This window comes from Hylobates moloch, unplaced genomic scaffold (assembly GCF_009828535.3).
Source record: "Hylobates moloch isolate HMO894 unplaced genomic scaffold, HMol_V3 SCAFFOLD_13, whole genome shotgun sequence".
NCBI classification, from domain to species: Eukaryota; Metazoa; Chordata; class Mammalia; order Primates; family Hylobatidae; genus Hylobates; species Hylobates moloch.
This window is the reverse complement of record NW_026652288.1, coordinates 65,927,487-65,934,616: the sequence shown is the minus strand read 5'-3', so window position 1 is coordinate 65,934,616 and position 7,130 is coordinate 65,927,487. Positions and strand designations below refer to the sequence as shown.

General features: G+C 44.6%; 1 long non-coding RNA gene across 3 annotated transcripts; it reads left to right on the top strand.

The window, feature by feature from the left end:
- Window positions 1-1,624: 1,624 nt before the first annotated feature.
- On the top strand, window positions 1,625-6,144 carry LOC116480129 (uncharacterized). 3 transcript variants are annotated; one of them, XR_009209357.1, is made up of 4 exons: window positions 1,625-2,000; window positions 3,157-3,255; window positions 4,038-4,211; window positions 5,691-6,144. It is a non-coding gene; the product is annotated as an uncharacterized LOC116480129 (long non-coding RNA). The 3 variants fall into 3 exon arrangements; XR_009209356.1 differs by lacking the exon at window positions 1,625-2,000 and having other exon boundaries at window positions 3,124-3,255; window positions 4,038-4,202; XR_009209355.1 differs by lacking the exon at window positions 1,625-2,000 and having other exon boundaries at window positions 3,124-3,255.
- The last annotated feature ends 986 nt before the right edge of the window (window positions 6,145-7,130 follow it).

Below are 7,130 nucleotides of genomic sequence, written 5' to 3'. Positions count from 1 at the left end.
CCGAGTAACTGGGACTAGAGGCCTATGCCACCACACCCAGCTAATCTTTGTATTTTTAGTAAAGATGAGGCCAGACTGGTCTTGAACTCCTGACCTCAAGTGATCCACTTGCCTCAGCCTCCCAAAGTGCTGGGATTAAGGCGTGAGCCACCACACCCGGCCCTCAGTGTCCCAATTTCATTAGCATACTACCAAATGGAGGTGATGGCTTTGGAGTTGATTTTGTTTTATAAGTGAGATAGAGTGTTGAGTTTTTAGCCAGCACCGGGCTCTGACATTTAAAGAATTGCTAAAATTGTGAAAAACAGTGCCCTACACAAGAGTAGGGGTTTACAACATTTGTGGTGAATGAATGAAAACCACAACTCTTATCACTAAGAAAGTCACATTTCAAGTCAATATACAGAGGGACCTGTGAAGGTGAAACTAGGATCCAGAAGCAGGTGAACTCTGACCCTCAGGACCAGAGCCAGTCTAGATATGGCCTCCAGGGCCCTCACGGCACCCACGCAAGGTGGAGTGTGCATACACTAGCCAAACTTGTCAGCATCACTTCAGGTCCACGGCTTACCCTCTTGTTACGTGTGATAGAGGAATCAGGACTGATTGGTTAACAGTGCATAAAAGGCAAACCTATGAACAAAAGACATAAAGAAGGAGAAAGTGGACACAAGTTATTCCAAAAGCACAAAAAGTTTTAGCCCAAAAAAGTAAAGTGACGGGCCAGCAGCCACACAGTGCATTAGTGGCAGCACTGGTTCTATAATTCAGGCTTCTTGATGCCCCATTCAAACTTGCTCCTAGAACTTAACAAATAAAAAAGTTGTAGGCAATGCAACTCTGAACTTTTACTTTCCAGAGTTACGTAGTTCCCTTTCATCTCTGTCACTGGAAATCTGCAAACTTAACCTTTACTGTTGACTTTCTTGAAACTGTGTGCATTTTCTACCAGAAAATAAAAATCCCCAGGTTATTCCCTGTTTTAACAGGAAGTGAAAATAGCAAAAAAAGATTATGTAAATTAAAATGCCTTTTTATGCAGTTCCAATTGCAAATGCAATTTAAAACATGATGAGTATGTTCCTTGGCTTGTTGCTTTAAAAAAAAAAGTGAGAAAAAAAAAGAAAAGCAATGATAGGCATTTGTCAAAACTCATCACGTGGTCCACTTAAGTACCATATTTTAAAAAATAAAATGAGAATATTTTATCTTTCCTGTCCTAGTTCAATATTCTAATTTGATAATCTGGCAATTAAATGATGGTAGATTAAGCCTGTGTCTTATGACGCATGAGTCATTCTAAAGAAAAAAGGGTTCTCAAAATACCTTGGGAGAAAATGTTAACAGTCATTAATTCTGGGTGCCTAGAACCTGGGTATATGTTATATTATTAATTGCATTGTTCTATGTTTTTAATTTTTTTAAAAAAACCAACCAACCTTGAGATTAGGGGTTCCCAGTGTTCTTGTAAGGAGGAACTGGTCTTGGTTTCCCTGAATCTGGAAGACTTAAAGGATTGAGACAGTGGAGTTCTTAGAGGGAACTGTCCAGGGGATTATGGGATACTTCAGAGAAGAGGCACCTAAGCATCAACCATCTTGGAACTCTGCCAACTGAACCTCGGACTCAACTGACACATCCAAACTAATGGCCGAGTGTCTCTTTTAGCAGCATCAAGCAAGTCCCTTACAATACCACCCAAAGTAATTTTCCTCAAGAAATTCTCCTTGTATCTAACTTTATTCAGGTTCTTGGGGCTTGCCAAGTAGCTAGCAATGTGACCTTAACTTGGTCAGTTGACCTCTCTGGTCTTAAGTTTCCTAATCTGCAACATTTGAAGGTTTATTTTCTAATTGTTTTTACTTTAGTACTAATTTCTGTGAGACAGTCAAGCTATTCAATGTTAGGTTGAGGTATGTAAATCATTCCTGCCAGCCTTTGTACGAGGTGGTTCTGGTATCACTGTGGCCCAACATGTGTCTGTCTATCAGCGTTGGCAGGTGAGTCATGCTCCAGCTACCTCTCAGATTCCCATGGTTTAGAGCTAGGGGTGGTGCCAGGGTAGAGAGACCAGTTTTGCTTTGTGGCTCTGGCTTGAGAGGCCTGTGGCCTTGAACCTTCCTGATTCATGCAGGCTATGCTTGAAAGTATGATTATAATTTCACTGACCTGTGAAAGGGAGGCAAGAGTGCTTAAAGGGAGAAATCTAATTCCCTGTATTGTTAAACCTTCTACTAATTTGAAGCTTAAAATCTCTTATTTGTGAATACCGTTAATGTGTCTTGGAGTCTTCAAATGACAAGCAGAAAGAACTTTGATCCCATTGACACCAACACCCACCACCACTACCATTTTACAGAATAAACAAGTAAGACCTACAGAGGGAAACGCACTGGCCCCAAACCACACTGCTGATTAGAATTTTCTGTGATGATGACATGGTGTCTCCTGTACTGAGTAAAAGGGAAAAAATTACAAAACAGCTTAAAGTACAAGCCAACATTTTACCATGACTAAGGGAAGTGGCTCCCAGTCTTGATTCCCCATTTCCATTGCCACCATCTGGGCCAGGACCACTGTTAGGGCTCCTGTTTGTCCTCCTTCTTCCTGCCTGCTCCAATCTATTCCACACATAGGCAACCAGAGGCTCTTTTGACACAAAAATCATTGGCATCACAGCTCTGCAGTATTATCTTGCAGTGCACCCTGTTCTTTTCCTTCATGGCACCACAATTGTGATTATATATATTTTTTGTTGTTGTCCAGTGCCTGCCTCCCCTTGACAACCTGCAGGGTAATAGAGACAATGAAGTCCCTGGCACCTAGGCACCCAATTAATATCTGAATGAATAAATAACTACTAACAAGCTAGTGTGAGAGCAGCATTGAAGTCAACACTTTAAGAGTTAAGGTTTTCTGTTTTTGTACCAAAAGTCCCTGGGGAAATTACGCAAGTAGGCAGGGAACAGAGATGGGGAGATAATCTAACAATCCAGAGAAGGGAAGAAACAAAGGGTTTCTCTGCCCCTGTCATCCTCCAGGCAAGGTCACTAAGGCTGGTTTGAAGTTTCTGTGCCTTGAAATTTCTTATGTCATGGAGTCACCTGACATTCAGATCAAAGGCTGACTCCGCTCTATGTTTGATGATCCTTGCAGCAAGCACAGATCAAGGTTCCTGTGACCTGCAGCAACTGGATTACAAGATTAGATCAATTTGCAAAGTCCACCAAGATCACAGCAGTTGCCATCCATTAGGTACCTATCGTGAGCAAAGTGCTTTGTCTGTATTAACCCATTTAATCCTCTCAATAAAATAAGAAGTGTTTATTATCCCCATTTCGGAGTTGAGGAAATGAAGGCTCAGAGAGATCAAGTAATTTGCCTACACTCACACAGCTGGTGAGAAACAGAATTGGAATATGAACCCATTGTGGAGTCCGTGCCCCTTCACCATATCACGTGATCCATCATTATTCTTGTTTGGCTTTCACATATTTTGACCACCAGCAGAAATATTGCTTATTTGTAACAGACAAAGATAAACAAGATGGAGGGGTGCAGGATGCTTGGTGAACAGAACATACCACCTGTGCTTTGGAACTGCCTTCCCCACTGTCATGGCATGCTAGAAGGGGAAGGAGACCTAGAAATCGTTCAGACCCTCACTAGTTAAAGTGTGGTCCATGCACCAGTGGCATCAGCATCACCTGGGAACTTGTTAGAAATGCAGCATCTCAGGCTCCACCCCAGATCTCCTGACCAGAATCTGCATTTTAACATAGTATGCAGATGATGTGGATGCATGTTCAAGTCTGAGAAGCACTGGTCAGATCAAAGGTTATCACCCCACACGTCCTTTAGAATCATGTGGGGAACTTTAAAGAATGCCAGGACCTGAGTTAGAATTCTTAGCAGTAAGGCTGAGCTTCTGTGTGCCTTTTAAAGCTTCCCAGAAGGGACCAGCACACAGTCAGGGTTGAGAACCTCTGACCCAGTCCAACCTCACTGCCTTATTTTCTCTTGTATTTCTCATACAGCCACTGAGACAAGTGAAGTGACCTGCCAATACTGTAGATTGAATAACCAGGGAAGGCTGAGGAATGCAAGTGAATGTAAAAACCACCTGGAGGGAAGCATTGCAGCAAGAAAGGAACAGCAAGTGCAGAGGCCTGAGGCAGAACCAGCAGGAAAAATGCTTTGAGGTGAGGCAGGTAAGGAGCTACAGCCTTGCCCTGTGAGGCCAGCTAGGGGTCTGGCTTTCTTTCCAGGTACAATGGGAGGCCACTGGAAAGTTTCAAGGAGCATGGATGATGGGATTCGGGTTTTTAAAACAAGTTGTAGGTGTTCGATTAAAACAAAACAAAACAACAAAAACAATGATTGTAAAGGGCAGGAATGGAAGCATTTTGGAAGCTATTGCATTTCACCCAGTGAAAGATAATTATGGCTTGGACAGAGTGAGCAAAGGTAGAGATTAACAGAAATGGGCAGATTTGGGCTATGTTTTCAAGGTAGAGTTAACAGGAGTTGCTAAAAAGTTGGATGGGTGGGAGAGGGGTGATGATTATAGGAATAAGGAAAAGAGAAAATCAAGGATGATCACTCCTAGGCTCTCATCCTGAGTAAATGGGTAAGAAGTTCCATGTATTGGGGCAGAGACTAGTGAAGGAGCCAGCATAGGGCAGAAATCTAGAGAGACACATGGCTGAAGACATCAACCAGACAGTTGTTTGTATGAGCTTGGAGCTCTGAGGAAAGGCCAGGATGGAAATACCGAAATGTGTGCACCATCACTATATGTATGGTGTTTAAGCTGTGGGGTGGAAGTGAGAAGACCTGGGGGTTTGGGCGATGGAGGGAGGTGCATACAGACAGAAAAGAGGGTGGGACTCAGGCCTATCTCCTGGGACTGCCAACCTTTTAGAGGTCACATGAGGAACCAGAGCCTGGAAATGAGGGTGGATAGAAGAAGTGGCTATCAAGATGAGGGGAACTCCTAGAGAGTATGGCATCACAGAACCCCAGGAAAAAAATTCAGCTCAAGTACAACAGAGGAGTCAGCTGCTGAGAAGACAATTGAGGTTGTGGCGAGGTGTCAAGGGCAGTCTCATGGAGTGGGGAAGACAGAAGCCCAGAGGAGAGCAGGTGAGGGAGAGAACAGGGCATGGGTGAGGAGAGGAGGCAGGAGCTATAGCTATAGAGCTATAGACAAGGAGCTATAGACAAGGCTTTTAAGAAGTTCCGCAGAGAAGACGAAGAGAAATGACGCAGTTGCTGCAGGAGAATAGTGGGATCAATGAAAGATTTTTATTTTGTGTTTTAAAAATTGGAGCCACTAGATCATGGCACTGTGCCAATGGGAAGGATCCAGAAGAGAGAGCGAAATGGATGATGTGGAGAAGGAGGCAATCACAGCAGGGGCAAAGTAATCAGAAAGACAAGTTTCCAGGGCAGATTACTTACTTATGCAGTAGAGATGGTCAGGAAGCAGCCACTATTGAAATAGAGAGAGGTGGGAAAAAAATTGTGCCAACAAGCAAGGGTTGAAGCAAATTATGTTTAGAAGGCCCTAGTGAGCGAGTCTGTGCATATCCAGCCCTGAACAGGAGAAAGGTACTGGCTGCAGCTCAGTCTAGAACATCCCAGGCGTCTGAGAGGTTTACACCTCAGCAAGCTGTGGTGTTTTCTAGGTTCCATGAAAACCTGGATGAAATATTCCTGAGGACCATCCAACACCATTTCCCTGAGAGACAAGCTGTAAGTGCTGTTCTAGTTACAGATCCGAGTCCCTGGTACATTGATATCAAGTAAGGGTGCATGCAGCTCAGAAGGCAGTTTCCATTACACTGGACAAGAGTGTGGCTGCCTGAGTCCTAGAATTGCAGTGGCTTCTGCTGACAATGTGAGGAGTAGCTGCCCTGTCCAGAGTGTGGCCCCACGTGCTGCCCCCTCCCCTGGAGGGACTGGAGAGAACAGCTTGGAGCATGCCGTTCCCTTTCCCTTATCTCACCCGCTATGCTAATGCTGCTCATCCCTCAAGATCCGAGTTATTCCTCCTCAATTCAATACACACCAATCAACTGCCCTGTGCTTGGTCCTGTACTTTATATCCTTGATATGGTTTAACTTTCAAAACAAAACACCTTGAGGTGGCTATTATCACTCCCATTAACAAAGAAGAAGGTGGGGGCTCAGAGAGGCTAAGTAACTTGCCCAAAGTCACACAGCTTGTAAGCAGTGAAAATGGGATTTACACTCAGGAATGTAGCCCTTCCAACAGCCCTGCTGCCTGCAAAAGTGACTCCGATATGGACTTTACAGTCTAGCAGAAGTCTGAAAGCATCAAAGAGGCAACTTACAGTAGCATGAAATATGCAACCACAACTACATCAACTATGTTTGCAAAGCAAGTTAAGACAAGGACGTACAAATTGCTATGGAGTTCAAAGGAGGATTGGAAAAGGCTTCCGGGAGAAAGCAGCACGTGCATTGGGCCTTGGGTGTTGGGTAGGTTTTTGCAAGGCTGAGGTAGTTAGGAGGATGTGCCAAGAGATCAGCCTCTCCTGGATCAAGACCAATCCACTCAATGCCTAAGTCCAGCCTTGTCCACCTCCCATCCACTTCTCAGGGCTATTCTTCTCTCCCACTTCCTTTGTCCCCGCGTTCCTGACACCCACACAAGGTCAGACACGTAGAAGGTGCCGAGTGAATATCAGAGTTCAGCAGTGTCGTGCCTGGTCCCTAATTCTAATCTATCCTTTAACCCATCCTCATACTAGCTAAATTTCAGGATGAACCCTGCCCACAATAAAAACTACTTATTCTAGAGAATTTGCCCTGCCATAGTTCCTGGAACATCCCATGCAAACCCCCCACTAATTCACACACCCACAAACTCGTAATGCAGGCCACAGCTGATAAGACCTTACCCAGGCCAGCAGTTCATTGGCTGAGCAGCCACCAGTTAGATTCTCTTGAGAGAGTCAAAGACAGTCAGTGGTGTGCACCAGAGTCACATAGCCCTGGAAAGTCAGCACACTAGCAAAGGAAAAGCCTTGATAGCAAGAGGCCCCAAGGGGTGGAGGGAGCAGCCACTGCCGCCCACCCTCCCAGGTCCTAATCCCTCCCCA